General features: G+C 47.1%; 1 long non-coding RNA gene across 1 annotated transcript; it reads left to right on the top strand.

The window, feature by feature from the left end:
• The first annotated feature begins 1390 nt into the window (after positions 1-1390).
• LOC144118835 (uncharacterized) lies at positions 1391-14339 on the top strand. The gene is made up of 4 exons (XR_013312160.1): positions 1391-1534; positions 6078-6239; positions 10332-10563; positions 14170-14339. It is a non-coding gene; the product is annotated as an uncharacterized LOC144118835 (long non-coding RNA).
• The last annotated feature ends 5460 nt before the right edge of the window (positions 14340-19799 follow it).

The raw sequence follows: 19799 nt of genomic DNA on the forward strand, positions 1-19799 counted from the left end.
CGTGAGCTGACGTCAATAAGGTGGGGCTCTGCGACCGCATTTTCGACTGATTTTTGTTGTGGTACCCAATAGCCGTGATGATAATATTGCCAAAATATTCCACATAGTTAGGGTGGTTTTTTGTTTTAACGAATGAAAGTGCACGTGGGCTACATTGAAAATATTTTATTCTAACTTTGTTGGTTGGGCGGGAGGGGGAAGGAGGATGATCAGTTGAAACGGGGTCGAGTGTGACGTGGTATGGGGACCTCGCCATGGCTGCGACTGTCGCGCGCTTTTACGACCGATGCAGCATCACGAATGCGGAACCTCATCAATCGTGGCTTCAGGTCACATTAGTAAGAACACCTTCTCTTTTAATATTTGTAAACTTCACTTTCCTTGGGCTGCTTCTTCCTTGGGAGTCCCTAGCCATGGCTTGGCTTGTGGCACAGGCTACTTGCTCCCTGCTAGTAAAGCGTGAGCTTCGGAGTACGGTGATATTGGAAACCAAGGCATCATTTTCCTAGTGCATCAAGGCAGATAACTGATCAAGTTGGTAAGCATTAATTGTGAATAACACAAGCGCTACAAACACATACACAAAGAGGGAAAATAGCGCGCCTCCTGCCCTGAAAGCGCAATACAGAAGGGGAAGAAATTGCAACGCTTGTCATATGCATTTGGACTGTAGATTTGATGGTAGATTTAGTGTCATCGTGAAAAATCTGCCCACCCTTATGTGAATACAATATAATTTTTTTCCGCTCTAGATTTGGGGGTGCGCTATGTTACAAACCTAATTAAGCAAGCTGCTCCGCGCGTCTCGTTTTGGTTTTATAATTGGTCTCCTATGCACGCTTTTGTACCGCCTTATAAGAACAACTTCCATTCTGCAGAGGCACGCTTACTTTTCCATTGGCACCCGCGCGGTTGATTTGCCTTTGGGCTGCTCGGCGCAAGGCCACCGTATAGAGTTCCGGCCATGGCGGCCGCATTTCAATGGACTTGAAATGAAAAAAATGAATGAGCGTTGTGCGATGCCAATGCAGGCTAAAGATTCCAGGTTAAACTAATCGGAAGCCTTCCACTTCGTCGTCCCACATGCCGCCACCTTTACACTTGCTCCTCAAGTCTAAATTCACCTTTAATTTGTCGAAACTTACCACGCCCATTTAAATTTCTAGCGCCAACGTCCTTAAATATCACTTTGTTTCTTGGGGTGTAAACTCGCGTATGTTACTTGGTTCTGAGAAAGTGTCTGCAAGATGAATTAGGCGACTCTTATTGTTAGCGTCGCTGTCTTGAGAGTATTTCTCGCATCTCGCATGCGTGCGTTGTTGCCTCTTTGCGCCATGCTTTTATGGCATGCTGTGAATGGGAAACACTTAATGCGTTTGCAGCCGCCGATGTGAAGACGTTCGTCAGAATACGCCCGCGGTTCAGCGGAGCACGCTTCAACGAACCTGCCTTTGAAGCCGTTCAGGACACGACAGTGGAGACCAGCACTACAACCACAGAGTGCGCAACACAGAAGCGGTTCCGTTTCCACAAGGTGGGTTCTGCACCGTGGGCTGCCCGGGAAGCGTACTTACTACAGCCGTGTGACGTAGAGCCTGGAGAGTTGCAAACTATGCGCTCCTGAGCGCATGAAGAGTACAAACTTAAGATCGCAGACGCAAATATAAAGGACGAATTCCCCGCCCACATGTCTCTGAAGGCTTCTTGGCGGTAGTCTGTTTTGGCCAGCAGGCGAGCGCTTAAGTTCTCGGGCAAGGGTGTACTACATCAACAGCGTTGATAAAGCAGTTTGTCCGAACTAAAGTTCCTTACACAGCTATCGCTCCAACTTCTAGTAGAAGGATTAATCCAGCTGACCACCCTCCTCCGCATCCCCCGTGTTAGCAAGCACCCAAGGTTTTAAAGGAGAGCTATGCTACTTTCTCGAACTTTTCGCAAGCGAAGCAAAATTCGTCCTGGTCCTATCCGCAGAGAAATTCCCCATGGTAAAGGAATTTTCAGTCAAGGGATCAACGCGGTCCTGTCGCCCTGCTCGGATAGACGCTAATGAGTAACTACTTTCTTAATTAAAATATGTATGATCTGCTTAGCATTGCGCTGATACCCGTCACAAGGCCAATTTCAGTGCCCACGGAGTCAATGGCCATCGAGCTCAGTGAGGATCTGATGATGCCGCACAGTTATTTTCAAAGCCAGTCTATCGGCATCGGTTCAGTCTGTGTTCGCGAATAACCGTAAAAAGGTGGGGGGGGGGATCTAAATTAAAAGAATTTAATAAATCGTTTCTGCATTATGTTTTAAATTGTAAAGCACTTTAACTCTCTCCCTAACTGATTTTTGCGCTTGAGTTGCAGATTGTAGAACGTACACAAACTGATGAAATTTTTATTAGGGCAAGGAGTTTTGTTTTTTATTAGGCGAGATTTTTCTCATGCTTCTGTGTAAAGCCCTGGTCTGCATCAATTCACCTCTATCAAAGACCACTAAGGCACCATTTGGTTTTTTTTAGAGGGGATGAAAACTAGTTTAGCCCCTTAGAGCCCATTTTCGACCAATTGGGGTGATAGACGGGCTGCCCAAGTTGGTCTTGCCCCTAGTTTTCCTGCACTGAGCCCAACTCGTTTTCAAGTTTCCCCTAATGTTGCCGGCAAGGGACCCGTGCGGGCTGAACTTGGCAGCATGGGCTCACATTGCCCCGTAATTACCTATATGAGGCCCTAATTGGCTTGTCATGAGCCAGTCCAAATTGTCTTTGCCCATGTGATAGCCACAAGGGTCCAAGGTAGGTTAAAAAGGGGTTTCCCAAGCCCACATTGCCACATAGCGCCCAGATGGGCCCAAAACGCTGTGTTACTTGGAAAGTGATGATCACTCTTGGTTCGTGATGTGTTTACGTGTAAAACTGGTTCCGGTGGAGGTTATAGCTACGTAACTTCGACCCTTCTATTCCGGAGGGGTGTTGCTGGAAGTTTGACAACTGTGCTTTCGGGAGTTTAGAGCATACTCACGTTGCACTTATGTTGTTTAGGAAATCACAGCTATGGCGGCCCGTTCTAATAGGAGTTCCTTAACATGCAGACCAATGACGGGAATAACGTGCCTTATAGCGCCTTGTAACCATCTTGCGACGGACGTATTTTGGGACAGAACCAGCGCATGTAGTACCAACACGTGAGGGTAGTGGGAAGGGCTCACGAAGACGAACGACGTCTGCAGTGTTTCGCAGGTCTGTGATAGCTCAAAAAGCGGCTTCCTTTTTAAGGCGAAAGCCTTTCTTGGCTCATAAGCGTGCACAACACCTGCCCGCTGGAAACGTGCGCAAGAAGTGTCCGCTCATCCTGTCAATCAAATTAACGAAAAATAAAAATAACATGAAATAAAATAAAAATATAAAAATGGAAAAATGAGACAAACAGGCAGAAACAGAGACAGGGAAAATCTCGCATTTACGGTCATAAGCACACTGCAGTGCAAACGAATTCGATTTGTCGAGGCCCAAGTGCCCGCTGGTGGTAGTCTTGGCTGCGCAGTGCAGCAATGTCGCAGCGTCCTATGCGCGGGTCCCTTTGGCCAGCCTTCAATCCGATGCATTGTTTGTCGATAGCTTGGAATGAATACAGGCTATTGTATGTTATAATTGAAACTACAGTAACAATTCCCATTCTTTGACGGGTTCGGTGGCAGCTTCGGCGACACCTATGCGCGATGGTGAAAAAATTCTAAAGTATTCAGAAAAAAAAGTTTTGTATTCGATGTAGACATCACATCGCTCACCAGTAAGCGGATGTGGATAAGGAATGGAATTTGGTGTGCATTACCAGAGCAGATGTATATGTGCAGATTGTACTTGCTGTCTCCTTTTCTTGCGCTACGTAGTTTTCTAACAGTGCGTGGCTTGTAGTTTGTATTACAAAGTGCACGTGGCCAGCGCGCCGTTCCACTGTACTGGCAGCATTTCTGCTGCTGTTATAGCTACCAGTCTTGCCTATGCCGGAGTTGCACTCGTTACAGATGATTTTGCGTCAATGGCAGTGTATGAAGCGCTACAGCGTGCGGAAGAAGGGAGTTTTGATGCAAATGTCAACTGGAACCGTTGACAGGACTTGTAGACGTATGCATAGTCTCTACCCGCCAAGGTTCTTCGGCAGCATTCTGCTGATAAACACGAGGACGCCGGGATCAAAACAAAGCTACAGCGACAGCGTTAGGGCTCGTTCGCACTTGAGAGTCGCAGAGGTCGCGCGATGGTTTTGGTCGAAAAGCGACAGTCGCAGGCCAGTCGCTCGCTGCTCGATCTTGCAGCTTCGCGACTGCGAGTCGCAAACCGCTGAACCAATCAGCGAGCGAGCTTAGTTTTCGGCAACGACGCCGCTCGCCGGTGCGCCAGAGCGACGAACTGCGCTATCTGCTCCTTGGCTGCCATAGTCGTCGCTACGCCTAACCGGTTTCACATCGATGACGGCGCTGAGAGCGTTTCAGAACTGACCAGTGCTGTAACCAAGATGCTATTTTCATTACGGCTTTATTGTAAATCCCGTCTCTTGATAATATAAAGATATGCTCGATTTCTGCGACGCCTTCAGGAGCGGAGAAAGCAGACGCCAGGCTATCGAGCCGCTTTGAGCAACAGCAGCAAAGGAGCTATGAGAAGAAATTTGCTTGTATCCAGCAGCTCGGTATTGGCTAACGAGCCTCAAAACTGATTCATTTTTGAAATTCGTCTTGCCAGAGCATGGTATGAACGCAAGCAAACACTATACTAGCGCATTTTTCTGACGCCGGCAGTCTGTTTGTACTGCCACAGGGCACATTGCCGCTATATCTTCCTCTTCGCTCAGGTCATCGCAGCACATTGCTAATGTCGAGGAACCAGAGCACTTTCGAGGGCCAAGTGCGAGCGCAGGAGACGCTACCAAAGCAGACGAAACTCTCGAAAGTCCGCGAACGGCGTCATTCCCAAGGGTTCTCATTTCAAACGAGAATCGATCGAGAAGGCTACCCGCAGATCGCCCTTGGAAGTGTGAACATCGGTGTTGTCGAACTGCGGTGTAGTCGCAGGCGACTGCTGGCCGTGCGAGCTCTGCGACTCTCAAGTGTGAATGAGCCCTTAATCTGGAGGCGAATTATAAGAGACACACGTGTGGCCTGCAATATATTTGGACGTTAACTTCTGTTATTCCCTCCTCTATACTTTCTCTCACTGCGCAGTTGTTGCGCCCACCGAGAAGTGTTATATGTTCTCTATTTTTCCTTGAAATCAATTTTTGCTATTATCCACCGGGGTGGCTCAGTAGTTATGGTGCTCGGCTGCTGACCCGAAAGACGCGGGTTTTGATCCCGGCCGAGGCGGCTTAATTTCTGTGAAGGCGCAATTCTAGAGGCCCGTGTGCTGTGCGATGTCACTGCAGGGTAATGAACGCCAGGTGGTTGAAATTACCGGAGCCTTCTACTACGATGTCCCTCATAGCCTGCAAAAAGTCTGTGGCCTGGCATATACCCTTGTTATTCCTGATATAGCCCTGGTGTGCTCTCTGGTGCGGCTGCGTTGTTAGGTGAACTTTCATCGTGCTTCAGAAAGGTTAATTCTTGACGGGAAGCCTTTGGTTCGGCTTTGAGCTCTGGCCCCCTCCCTGTCGGCACTTTAGTAGCGGTCATGTAATATGGTGCAGGAACCTGCTTGGCCTAATGGCTATGTGCGAAACTGTGAGGTGTGCTCGTTTCGTCTCTGCTTTCTGTGGCTTCTTTTACGTGAGCAGCGAGAATTCCGAACCTTAGTCTTTTCAAAATGACCTTTGAGCATAATTCAGGCAATGAAGTTTTGCGTGGAGAGGGAAGACGATTGGCGCTTCGCTAATTATTGGTATGGACATGTCACGTACGTCCACCGAGAGAGAGCGGCGTTGAACTCCACAGAGGGCGTGGTCGTCGGCAGTGGATTAAGAGCGTGTGCACGAGCGCCTACCATGTAGCGATGCATGCGACAATTTGTCCAACCTACAGCGTTTTTCCGTGTCTCTCATCATATGTGCATCGCATTTCGTCACTAATTACCAGTCTTCGTTCACACTGCTGTTCAGGCCTTCGTCTTCATCAAATGCGTGCCAGCTTCACTGTACTGCATGGAAGGCTAGGACTCCACCATGCCATTTCACACACCCAGCTTTCAGTCAGTGGACGAGACTGAAGCGCAGCACTGGGTGGAAGAACAGACCTTCGACTTCTATCTTTCACCTGAAGAGGTAAGTGTTCAGCTGAGACCGGACGGAAAATTCTTTAAGGCGTGGGTGATGGTCTGACGTGGTCGTTCGCCTCACGAACCCAGCTGCGCTGGAAGCGTTTCGATGGAGAGGAAACGCAGAAGACGTTCGTGTGCTCTGCGACAACGGTCAGTGCACGTTTAAGATCCCCAGCTGGTGGTCGAAATTATTCCTGAGCCCTCCACAACGGCCCCTATTTGTCTGCTTTCACTTCCAACTTTCTCCTTTTCCTTACGGTGTGGTCGCGGTGACCACAAAGAAGTGAGATTCTGCGCCATTTCAATTCCTGAACAACCCCTTAGATTCACCCTTGATTCAGGCTCAGTAATGGGTGGACAGTAAGCAGGTATAGGAAATACAGTAATGCGTGCTTGTTCGGAGATAATCGGTTATAAGAAAAGGATAGGCTGGGTATCTGGCTTCCTTTTGGTGGAAACCCGAACCGCTGAAGTAGAGAATGGGTGGAGGAATGAAGTAAAAACTGGAAGAGAAAGCCGCGTCGTAATGCCGTGCTTTTAATTTCGACCACTTTAAATCCGTCAACGTGCACAGGCACCACTTTTCACACGGTCATCTTCTGCATTCCGCATCCACCGAAACGTTGGCGCCAAGGGCGGGGATTAGAACGCTAGCTGTTAATGCTCTTAAAGGTTCCCGATCTATGTGCAGACAGACAGACAGTTGCCTATGGGCGTAGCTTTACGTTTTTTGCTTAGAAACGCGGGCACCATGGCTAGGCCTAAGCGTTGCGACCAGCCGGAGTGCCGGACTCAAGGAATCATTGGGCACGACGGGAGACGCATGCGTGATTCATAGCATTGTTCTGCTTCATGGGCGGCCACCATGTTTGAGGATGCTACTGCACCTTTTCTGTCTTTAAACAAGCAACAAGCAATAACCTATACGCAGACGCGAACTTAGTGGTTTGAGGCACCTGAGTGCTCTAGGCAAGCAAACGGATGCAGTCGCTGCAGAGAAAGCATACTCTTGTGTCAACCTGTAAGAATGCTGGCGTCGCAATGCTGGAATCGCACAACAATGTTCTAAGACACCCTCAAAGTTGCTTCCTTCAATCGCTAGGCCAGTGTCAGGGTGTTGCCGTCAGCTTGAGAAACATTGCTGGGGAGCACTGCTGTTTCGACGTGAGTCCTGGAGGTGCCATGTGCGGGTAAAGAGGCGGTAAAGCTCCCGTCTTTCGCATCAAGGATAAACGTCGTGCGAAAGCTAGGGGGAACTGGGCGGCTCTAAACAAGTGGCCAGTACCCGCTCGCGACAGGAGCGAATTGAATAAGCACCGTCGTGGCCGAAGCAGATGCCCTATAGACATACGTCTGGCCTGTGCTACAAGCCACCCGTGAAACACGCGAAAATTATCAAATAAGAGCTGGCTAAGTAGAGCACACCCGTTAAGGATTCCAGGACCCTCAAGCTCTGCTTCCTGCAGTAGAAGTCATCGATCATAACCGTGAAAAATGGAAGATGGAAAAATACCAGAAATAATAGCCGGACAATGATCGTTAGGGAACGCGTAACGCAAGAGGTGCTAGCACTCATCATCCGCATTTCCGCGAATTACTACATGCCGCATAATTATTTCGGTTGCAGGTTGTTTAAATAAAGCGGGCGCGACTTTTGAGCAGGTATCGCAGTAGCGGAGATAAATGCCATTATTTTTGGTGAGCCTTGCAGCGTTTGTTGAATTAATGATTGTGTGATCGCCAAAAAGCAAGCCATAAAGAACGGGTCTGTGGAGGTGACGTCTGGCGGCTGCCAGAGGGCATGAATGAGATGGCATGGTCTGCACATTTTTCATGATGGCTGAAGCCGTCGATTTCTTAACAAGAACCGGAACACAACTCGGACTCTGAAGCTTGTTTATTATTAGACTGATTTTGACCTGCGTATACATCTCGCCATGTCGAAGGTTGGCTTTGATACGATGGAACTGGTTGTGTTCTCGCACACGCATTGAGAATTGAATGCCAAGATTACGGACGATCTGAAATATACCTTGCTGAAATATAGCCTGCTAAGGTCGCACCCTATGCAAATTGTTTGCTGGCCGTCAAGCATCAACCAGCCTGTCTCAACACCTTGGTCGTGTACTGTGCGATGTCAGTTTAGGTTAAAAAACCCCAGGTGGTGGAAATTTCCGAAGATCTTCAATACGGCGTTCCTCATAGCCTGAGTGGCTTTGGGACGTTATTCTGTAAACCATAAACGAACACATTGGCTCTGTATTATGCGATGGAGGCAGAAAAGAAACAGGAGTACATTAATTAAAAGATCTGTTAAAATAAAGTTATTAAAAAGAATTCTCCATCGGTCTAATCTGTTAATTGTAAGACAAAGCGTGGTGCGGCACACCAGAGTGTTACAAGCTGGTGCCGTAGGAAGCAGATTTGTGTTTTAGTGCATTGCCATGCTTAGTCGCACAGGAGATGAACTGCAAAGTATGATCAATGAGACAGATAGGCACAGCAGAACAGTGGGTCTAAAAATAACATGAACAAAACCAAAGTAATGTTCAACAGTATATCAAGGGAACAACTGTTCACAATTGGTAGCGAGTTGCTGGAAGAGGTTAGGAAATATGTCTACTTAAGACGTGCTCACCGCAGGTCCGGATTATGAGAGGGAAATAAGAATGGGGTGGAGCGTATATGACAGGTTCTCCCAGATCATGAATGGTAGTTTAACAGTATTTCTCAAGTGAAAAGTATAAAACAGCTGTATCTTATCGGTACTCACCTATGGGGCAGAAACGTGGAGGCTAACGAAAAGGGTTAAGATTATGTTAAAGCGATAGGTGTAAAGTTAAGAGGCTGGAGTCATTCTAATGACGTTCTATTCGAAATCAAGAAAACGAAATGGGCTTGGGCAGGGTATGTATTGCGAAGGCAAGGTAACCGCTGGTCTTCAAGGCTAACGGGGTGGATTCCAAGGGAAGGCAAGCGTAGCAAGTTGCAGCAGTAAATTAGGTGGGAGAGTCAGATTAAGAAGTTTGCGGCCATACAATGGCGGCAGCTGGCTTTCAGGGTTAATGAATAGCCCTGCTAGAAGCCTTTGCCCTGCAGTGGGCGTAGTCAGGCTGATGATGATGATGAGGTGCATCCGCAGGAGTGAAAAGGGTGAACGGCCGTGATTAGAGGGATCAGTAGAGCGGAGCACTGAATAGAGACGAAGAAAATAGCCATGGTTGGGGCAAGCGTGACAAGGTGAAGGAATGAAAGGAGGTTATAGAAGATGAGCATTGAAGAGGACGAAAGTTGAGAAGGCTAGAGGGAGTGGGATATCAGCCAGACCGGGCGACCAAGTTCCTTTCCCGCGTCTGTGGTGTGTGGAGCTTTAATATTTGAAAGCAAAAGTTGAAAACCTAATGAAAAAGTATTTTACACAGTTTTACACTAACCATATTGCATCCATTGTTGCTCTTGGGTGAAGATGCCATTTTCGACACGTCTTGTGTTATTGGCTTTTTAAGAGGAGCAGGTTTTCGTGACAAATTATATATTTTTACCCATTACCTCACTTCAGTTTTTAATGAACCTCAGCCACCTTCTCATTCCTAAGAAAGAAAGGCTGAGGTGGTTTTTCGTTGTGGTTGAGAGCCTCGAGAACATTGTGGTTGAGAACTTGAAAGCTTTTCTTAGTAGCCATTTCTTAAATATCTTTCGTTTGTCATAACCCTAGGCAGTACTAACATTTTAGGCGCTGCACCACGTATGATTTTTTCCATTAATATAGAACTCTGCAGAAAACTTCTTTAATAACTTGAGCTTAGCGCATGTCGGCCTTTGTTGCCTATGTGCCACAATGCCCAACACAAAGCAGCACAACACCACACACAACACGCAGAGCACAACACACAGCACACAGTATTCACACCAGCTTTTTCGAAAAGCTACAAAGGGAAATGCTTTCTGTCTCCGGGGGTTCTTAAACGTGCACTGACATCGCGCAATGCCCAGACATGTGCAAGGGGGTTCACTCAGCTCTTTTGCCGTGAATTTTGGTGAGAGTATGCGAGCCTCAGTCTTGCTTAACACACTAATCACTTCTTCATTTCTGCAGCAACTTCACATCTCGGAGCAGCAGAGGCTTGTCGAAGCCATCGACGAGTACTAGGTGTGTCAACTTCCAAGCAAGTTCATCGCGGGCTATATCAAGATGCCTTCTTGAGAGCGAGTAGACTATGCACTATCCAGTGGTGCTGCTCATGGTCCGCGATTTTCGTCGGTGGCTGAGACTGAAACGCAGCATGGGGCGACGGATGGAACTTGAGACTCCGGTCCGTCCCGTGAAGGTAAGCTCCAAGCATCAAATTAGTTTTGGATTTTTATTTCCTTGTTATGACGGTCTTTGCAGGAGCCCTCAATATGTTTGTCTGCGTTGCAAACTCCCAAACTCGCCTTATCACGTGTTTGGAAGTGATTCTGGCCAACGCCAGTGAATGCCATACTTAGCAAGTGCGTACGTTATAGTTAGGACAAGTGCGGCTTCAAAGCTAAAATTAGCGCGTTGGATTTTCATCCTGTTGCTTGCTAGACAGAATGCAGAAATTGCAGGTGCTATTACAGAGTAGTGAGGTGGGAGAAAAACTTATCAAGAGAAGAAAAATATTTCAGTTGGTGGTTAATGCAAATGAGTTCTGCGGCGAACCGCAATAGGCAGTAGCAGTTAACGGCAAAAAAAAAGAGGCCGTCCGGCTTGTCTTTTTCATGTGATCGTTCCTATAGGTGGAGGCTGCCGCTGCATTAAAAAAACTTCGCAACTGCTATGAAAAAGAGAGCCTCATCACTGCAATCCCATTAGTATTGCGCATGCGGCTATGTGGAAAGTAGCTGTTTGGTGCATATGCCTTAAATCGCAGTATGACTGCCTTCCAGTGCATCCGTGTGCTGTACAAACTGTCACTTCGTTGTGTTAAACAGCTAATATCTTTAAAAAAATGAGCCACTGTTCCCGCCGCATGAAGAGCCATAGGGCAGTGCGCTCCACCAAAAGGACGAACTCCGAATTTATTGTGCGTGTAAACATACCTCAAGGAAAACTATAAAATCTACCCTAAGAAAAGTTTCAGCTTGCGCACAGTCCACTCTCATCTGTGGAAAGTTCCTCGCTTCATACGACCCGCGGCTTGGGTGAACAAAAATAAGGCGTCAAGGTCGTCATGAGTCGGAGGGCAAATCACTTCTTCCTTTCTCATATGCGTCGCCGTAAACTTAACGAAAAGAGGAATCTTAATGCCAAGAGAAAGGTGCTCTAGTACCCGGCGCCATGGTTTATGATGGCCCGGCGGCGGGGCGAAGTCACGTGATGCGTTGCTATGGCTGCGGCGCAACAAGGACCTTCAAGGTGAAACATGAAGCGGCGACGAAATCGCTCTGACGAAACTAGTAAAAGCTCTCGCTTTTATAACTTCTGATTATTCGTACCAGGTGACTAAACAGTATCACAGTTGAGCGGTCTTTGTCAGTTATTTTTTAAATTGCGTTATTTTTTTCAATTTTTGCCTGTCTTCCGCGGTCAAATTTTTGCAAGTCACGCATTTTGCATACAGCGATGTTTTTGTGCACCTTTGTCCCCAACAAATGCACTTGACAGCTGTAAGACATATGTGATTTTGGTGACTATGATTCCTTTTAAAAGAAGATTGCTAAGAATACAATTTCTAAACATTTCAAACATTATTGCTTTCAGAATGTCTCTCTATGACAGGAATACCAAGTTTCTAAGAAAACAAACTCCCATTCCCCAATATAAATTGCAACTAAATACTAAAGCAGCGCGACCCGCCGCAGTGGCTGAGTGATTAGGGCGCTCGGCTACTGATCCGGAGTTCCCCGGTTCGAACCCGACCACGGCGGCTGCGTCTTTATAGAGGCAAAACGCTAAAAGCGCTCGTGTGCTGTCCGATGTTAGTGCACGTTAAAGATGCCCAGGAGGTCGAAATTATTCCGGAGCCCTCCACTAGGGCACCTCTTTCTTCTTTCACTCTCACCTTTATCCCTTCTCTTACGGCGCGGTTCAGGTGTCCAACAATATATGAGAGAGATTCTGCGCCATTTCCTTTCCCCCAAAAAGCCAAGTATTATTATTGTTAGTATGTTCTGCATATAGCAAAGCATATGCGTACCAAATGTGATGCGTTGAGAGTTAGCTGCAATAAAGTCATGCAAAAACGCCGAGCCTGCATGAATATCAAATAGAAATAAAACTGCGTCACAAGCAATTTAAAAATAGTGACGACGCCGCTTCTAGGAACAGGGCAAACGTCAGTTTCGAATTTTTGTTTCGAGCATTAAAACTGCCGGAAGACGCGTACGAATGAAGGCTTGCATTGCCTGCTTGCAGAATCGCAATGGCGGGAAACGGCGCTTTTTAAACTTGTTGCCGTCGTCAAAGAAGTTCAATTATGCTCGTTTTTCGGTCACTGGACGTATTTATACATCTCAGGTTTGAGTAATTTCTACTCTTTACATGGCGCTGCTATTGATGGGCACGTAAGACAAAAGTTTGTGCATAGTAAATCGAGCAAAATCCAGAAATGGATTTTTATATAAATTGTCGTTTTCCCCCACGTGTCCCCAATTCCCAGGTCCTGGGCGGTCCCAAACTGTCGCATATGATAGGGAGTCTAACATAAAATTATGAAGGAAAGAGATGTGAAGAAGACGAAGAGGTTGGCGATAAGGATGACGTGGGTTAACCGGACTGAAGATGAAACATCCGTTGAAAGGGTGAGGGAGAGCGAGGCAGAGGGGGGGCTCGCGTTTTACTGCTACGAATCGTAGACTTGCTGCCGTTCCTGAGCCCGTTCCGGGGAGTTAACCGACCGAGGAAATCAACACATTGCTACGGCCAGGGGTGCCTCCAGCACTGTCACCACCCATCCGGGCGGTGTTCCCAATGCGAACAACACCGGCATCACCTCCACGGATGGGTGGTAACAGTGCTGGAGACACCCCTGGCCGTAGCAGGTGTTCCTCAGTTAACTGTTACCACCCAGCCGGGCGGTGTTCCCAATGCGAACAACACCGGCATCACCTCCACGGGCCCCGCTGCGGTGGCTCAGTGGTTAGGGCACTCGACTACTGATCCGGAGTTCCCGGGTTCGAACCCGACCGCGGCGGCTGCGTTTTTATGGAGGAAAAACGCTAAGGCGGCCGTGTGCTGTGCGATGTCAGTGCACGTTAAAGATCCCCAGGTGGTCGAAATTATTCCGGAGCCCCCCACTACGGCACTTCTTCCTTTCTTCTTTCACTCCCTCCTTTATTCCTTCCCTTACGGCGCGGTTCAGGTGTCCAACGATATATGAGACAGATACTGCGCCATTTCCTTTCGCCCAAGACCAATTATTATTATTATCACCTCCACGGGCGCTTGGACTGGGAGCTTGTAGGACGCAGCCAGCGACGCTGCCAGCGACGCCAGTCGCAGCACGTCGAACACCATCTCGACGCCGGCTACTAGACCCATACAACGCCGCAGCCGCGCAGAACCAACCGTGAGCACGAACGCCGACCGCTAACAGTAGAACGCTAGTAGTTGACGCTGGTAGCAGTGTGCCCGGGTCGTGTGCGTTTATAGTCTGCGTATTGTGTTAGTTTGTTAGTTTTGTGTGCTAGTGTGTGTTTCACGTAGGTTGTATTAAATCTGCGTCTGATTGGGTGCATCTGTCGCCTAGTCCATTCTTTCGGTCCTAGTGTTCTCCGGGGAGATCAGTGACACAGGCACGTGTCCCGATCTGAGTTGAGCAGAGGGCATGCATGAGTCGTGACATGAACGGTGAGTGCGCCATTCCACTACAGAAGAATGCTTTAGGACATCGATGTGGCCAAGAGCTTTTTTTCGTGCGAACTAGTCCGGTAGTGCCCGAAGTCACTAACCTGATGTCTTCTTTTCGCAGCAAACTCACATGTCGGTGCTACGTCAGAATATGCGGCCTGCAGGCGACCCACCGACTCTAGTTCTGGCTGCCAAGCAAGACGATTGCCTACGATCTTTGCTACAACCACTAATAAGGGAGTAAATAGTAATTTACATCTCGGAGACCCTGTTACTGGCGCCTCGGAGCCCTTAAGCGATGAAATAAAGGATGATGCTTTCTTCTTTGTCGTCACTGCTTGATTTCACCGCATGGCCATGTGAAGGTGAGCCCCCGATAACTTCCGGACGGGCCCTGGAAGGCGGGGGTGAGGGTTTTCTTTCTTATAGACGAACAAGTGAAATAGGCGAGGAGTTTATCATTGTCCCGCAAGAGAAAAGTATACAACAGTTTTATTTTACCTGTACTCAACTATGGGGCAGAAACGTGATGGCTAACGAAAAGTGTTCAGCTTAGGTTAAGGGAAGCGGGCGAAGAGGGTGAGAGAATAAACGTGTGTTAATAATATCCTTGCTGAAATCAAGAGGAAGAAATGGACTTGGGCAGTGCATGTAATGCGAAGACAAGATAACCGATGGTCGTTAAGGGTAACGGACTGGATTCTAAGAAGGCAGGGGCCTGGAGAAAGGTGGGTGGATTCATCATTCTATGCAAACGTACCAGAGTTTGCGCTCGACTCCCTCTGATATTTTCGATGAAATATCTATTTCCGACAAAACTCTATATTTCCTGGTCATTTGCCAGCCCTTCTATTTTCTAAAAAGTTCACTTTTCTCGGAGTGAAAAAGTTGGTTTTAGAAAAAAATTTACTCAAGATGAAACATTTTAATTTTCGGCTAGATAAGTTTCGGATAGATGAAGAATGTCCTGTGCAGCGTTTTTGGGAACAATTTTCGTACAGCCGCGGTCCTTGTAAAGTAACTACAGCACAATTGATACCTAGATTCATTGAAATTTTTCTAAGCGTCTTTTATCGGAGCCTCTTTTGTTTTAAGGAAGAAAAAATTTTGAAGTTCAGTGCTGCATTTCTATCTAGTTCGATCCTGGCCCAACATTTCTATGTTGGGCCAGGATCGAACCCGCCAGGGTCAGCAGCTATCGGTTATTGATAGTATCAGCACCTTAAAACAGCGCCACTGTGCTTGTGCACTGTCAAAGAGGGATTTTAATCGATTTTATTAATCCCGATGGTGTACTAGCGAGGTCATACATTCGAGATGACGCGAGGCGACTGAACGTTGAAGCGGTAGCAACGGGTGTTACAATGAAAACCCGCTATTCTATAGCCAAGGCTCCTCGCTTCGTGGCATGTGCTAGCGGCTCACACGCACCATGGCACGTTGGGTAGCGAGGAGCATAGCCTCATGCAGTTCCCGTTTAATGTAAATTAAGCTTATAGCCGGGGAACGACTGAAACATGGTGGCTCACCTCCATGACGATCTACAATGCCGCAGGTTGGCTTGCTTGCATAGATTCTTGTGTTGTCTCCTTAAGCACTGCCGAAGTCACGAAGTAGGTGATGTCTTATGTACAGCGCACAGCCTACTAAAGCCAACTTGCTGTCGCTATCACAACGCCTCTTTTGCGCAGCCTAGGGATCGGCCCATATAGCAGGGATGGCGACAGAATTTCCTTTCCCTACGTCATGCGTACTCAGCCAGTAGTCATCACGCCATGGACCGATTTTGATTTTCCATCTGGCCAATACGCAGGCTTCGTTGACGACACAGAGCCAGCTGGAGCACCGTTATCTCTTTAATGTTTGCTGCAGCGCGTTTCCTGGGCAGCGTATGACGCTCGGGAGCCGACAATACCATGCCGAGCAGTGCACTGGCGGTACGGGGCAACAACCATGGTTCGAGGTGCAGCGCGGAACTGCAACTTTTTCGCTTACAACAAAAAAAGGCTCCGATAAATATCGCTGAGCAAAATTTCGATGCAATAAGCTTTCATTTGTGCTACAACTTATATTTTTACAAGGAACGCCTCTGGACATAAATTTTGCCCGAAAATATTGCACAGCGCGCTTTTTTAAGTTCGACAGTTTTTTTATGAAATATACTGTGTTGTATGATACTTTAAACCATTTATTGTGACAATTCATATTATACAGAAGTAGCGGAACATGTGATCTTGCCCGCCAATGTCGCCAAAGAGTATAAAAAAAAGTTGAAAATACGGAGTTTTTGCGGAAAGATTATGACAAGCAAAAACTTTGCGCTACATATTTTTCGGATGTGCGAATAAAAACCACAACGCATATTCATTGTCTCTAAAAACTTGTCAAGCGCAGAACAAAGACCTTTGATATTTGTAATGTTCTTTCTGACACCGACTTTTACACGCCTCTGAGAAATTCCAATGGCAGTCACATAACCAGGAAATGTTTTCGCCAAAGTTATTAAGGGTAATTATTTTAGCCGGTTCAATAAAGAGCCACAAATTTTTTGAGATGATGAGAAGTTTGCGGAGGTACGGTGGCCGCAGCTGGCAAAGCACGGGGTTGATTGCAGAGACATTGCAGAGACGTTGCAGAGACATTGCAGAGAGATTGCAGAGACGGGGTTGATGGCAGAGAGGCCTTTGGCCTGCAGTGAGCGCAGTTAGGCTGATGATTTCATGGCCGAAGCGGATAGAAAGGTTTCTCGGCGTACGTTCTACGAATCAACAAGAATTGCAGTTTTGTTCCTGGTTGCAACAGGAAAGTGTGTATGTGTTTTTATCGTTACTACTTTTTTTCTGTGCCCCCTGTGAGAGCCTCAGTGGTTGTCCCTTCGCTTCCCGGACACAGCGTCTGCTCTTCGATGATACCGTGAAAGGAGAATGCATGGCGACAGCGTAGGAATAGCAGCTCCCTCAGGAACCACCGCCCGAAGGCTTGTTATCCTTTTAATGAGGTGCAGGAGGGTTGCCGTGGAAGGAAGAGGGTATGGCGAGTGTGTTGGATTGCGTAACCTGAGGGTGGTTACCGCGACAAATGTCGGGATGATGTTAACTGTGTAAGGAGGAGGGAGAGAGTGGCGAGATCGGAGTGATGAAGCACGGTCCAACTGCGGCAGCTGCTGCGAAACGCGCCGCCCGAGGAAAGGGCCATCGGTGGCGGCGCGCGCCTATAGAGCGGCGTACTGGAAAAGAGCGCTCTTCGAGAAACGAATACGTGTTGAAAACTAGAGTGCTCTATGACTATAGAGACATTAAGGCAAAAGCCTTCCTTGGCTCACGGGTGGCGTGGACGGAAGTTGTAGACGGAACTTGTAGACGGAACTTGTCCGCACGAACTGTCAGTCATAAGTTGTGTGGTAGACAACACAGAAATGTAAAAGTTGAATAAGCAAGAGTTCCTGAGGAACGTATATGCGATGATATAAACAAGAAATTAAGAAATAAAAACAAAGCAAAAATGAACAAACAGAAGAGAAACAAAAATAATATATATATAAAAACAAAAAACAAAACAAAAAATATTACAGAAAGCAACACAAAATTAAAAATGAAGAGAAGAATGAGGACAGGAAAATGCTTTCGCGCTTCCAGACAAGCCCAATCCTATAATTTTTCATGAAAATATGTTGGCTTTGGAAAGAAAATGGCGCTCTATTTTTCTCACATATCGGCGGGCACCTGAACCGCGCAGTTAGGCAAGGAATAAAGAAGTGAAAGAAGAAAGCAAGAAAGAGATGCCATAAAGCAGAACCTTTGCACACTCTCACCCCCAGCTCGGACTATCCTGAGGTCGACGTGTCGGAGCTCCTGCAAATTGTTTCCTCGATGCACTCTGCTGCTCCGGGATCTGACGGGATTACTGTGGGCATGTTAAAGATTTTAGCGCACGACTTTCCAACTCACCTTCTAGATATTGTAAATGCGTCATTGGAAACCTCTTGGATTCCTCACAGTTGGAAAATTGCGAAAATAATTTTACTTTTAAAAAATGCAGACAATGGATTTCAATTAGACAATATTCGGCCGATTGCTTTAACCTCAAATTTAGTAAAGCTAATAGAAAGAGTAGTACACAGTCGCCTCACAAAGCATGTTCATCATATTAACGGCCTCAGCCCCGCACAGATTGGCTTTCGTCGCGGTTGTTCCATATGGTCCGCGCATGTGGATCTCGAGAGCCGAATACGACTCTCAATGCGCCAGAGAGAAGTTTCGGCCTTGGTGACGCTTGACGTTGCGAAGGCCTATGACAGCGTGGAGCACACAGTCCTCATTAACAAGCTTGCTCAACTACAACCACCGCGTTACCTCTACGCCTGGATTTGTGAATTTCTAAAAAGATAGATTTTTCTTCTGTACAGACGGATCTTTTTGTTCTAATACCTATGGTCAATCAAGAGGTGTGCCGCAAGGCTCTGTTCTTTCTCCGCTGCTTTTCAACATATTAGTTCGGGACATCCCCATTCATCCTAACGTTACAGTTTATGTATACGCAGATGATATAGCTTTTTTCGCATCAGCAAATGATATTCATGTGCTCTACGGGTATTTGCAGGCATATCTGAATGCTCTTGAAGTCTGGTTGGACCAAATCAATTTATCACTTAATGTCAGCAAATGCGGCGTGCTGGTATTTCCACCCGACGCTCCTATGTACATCTCGCTAGCCTACCGCTCCACTCCAATTCCGCAGGTGGAGTCGGTTAAATACCTAGGTGTTACTTATGACCAAAATTTGGACTGGCGACACCATATTAAGAATAATGTTATTAAAGGGGAACGTGCACTGGGCCGTTTGACCCGAGTTGGCAATAAAAAGTTTGGCATGCGTCGTGACACGCTACTGTTGCTCTATAAGGCTTATATGAGACCGATTCTGGAATTTGGTTGCCCCTTGTTCTCTGGTAGCGCGAACTACAAGCTGCAGCCATTAGCCTTACTGGAAAGACGTGCCCTACGGCTATGCCTCGGGCTCCCAAAATCAGCTTCCAACGCTGTCCTTTATCTGGAAGCGCGTATCCCCAACCTCTATTCCCGCTTCCAACTTCTAACAGTGCGTACTTTCCTCAAGTCTTTTGACCCGGCCCCAGGCGTTAGTGTTCCAATTTTTGTATCCCAACCACACCTTTTTTTGACTAATCACTGGCCACGTTATCAGCTTCCGCAAGTTAGGTTCACGCAGAATCTGTTAGCTCCGCTTCAGGTTGATCTGATCTCCTTGCAACCAGTTGCTGACACGCAGGCTGATCCCGTCTTCTATTACGACTTTATTTTCCCGTCCCATGCGAAGCATATGCCCGCACATACCCTAAATGGTCTTCTTTCTGAACACCTACAGAATTTTCCACATCATACTGTTCTCTCCACTGATGCCTCCGGCAGCTGTGAGAAGGCGGCGATTGGCATATATTCGCAGGATCTAGATTGGAGCTACTCCGTTCGTATCCCTGATTATACTCCTATATTCTTCGCAGAGTTTTTGGCCATTGGTTTGGCTCTTCTCAAAATTCCCAGACATGTCGCACGGGTTCTTATTCTCACAGACTGCCTTTCAGTTATTGTCTCTCTCCAAAATTCGGAAAAATCTTTCTTGACTCGTTCACTTAGGTTTTTTGTTCCGAGCACAGTGCGCGAGATCCGTTTGGTCTGGGTACCTGGGCATTCAGGCGTCTATTTTAACGAGGTGGCTGATTTATTGGCAAGGTCA

This window comes from Amblyomma americanum, chromosome 2 (genome assembly GCF_052857255.1).
Source record: "Amblyomma americanum isolate KBUSLIRL-KWMA chromosome 2, ASM5285725v1, whole genome shotgun sequence".
Classification (NCBI taxonomy): domain Eukaryota; kingdom Metazoa; phylum Arthropoda; class Arachnida; order Ixodida; family Ixodidae; genus Amblyomma; species Amblyomma americanum.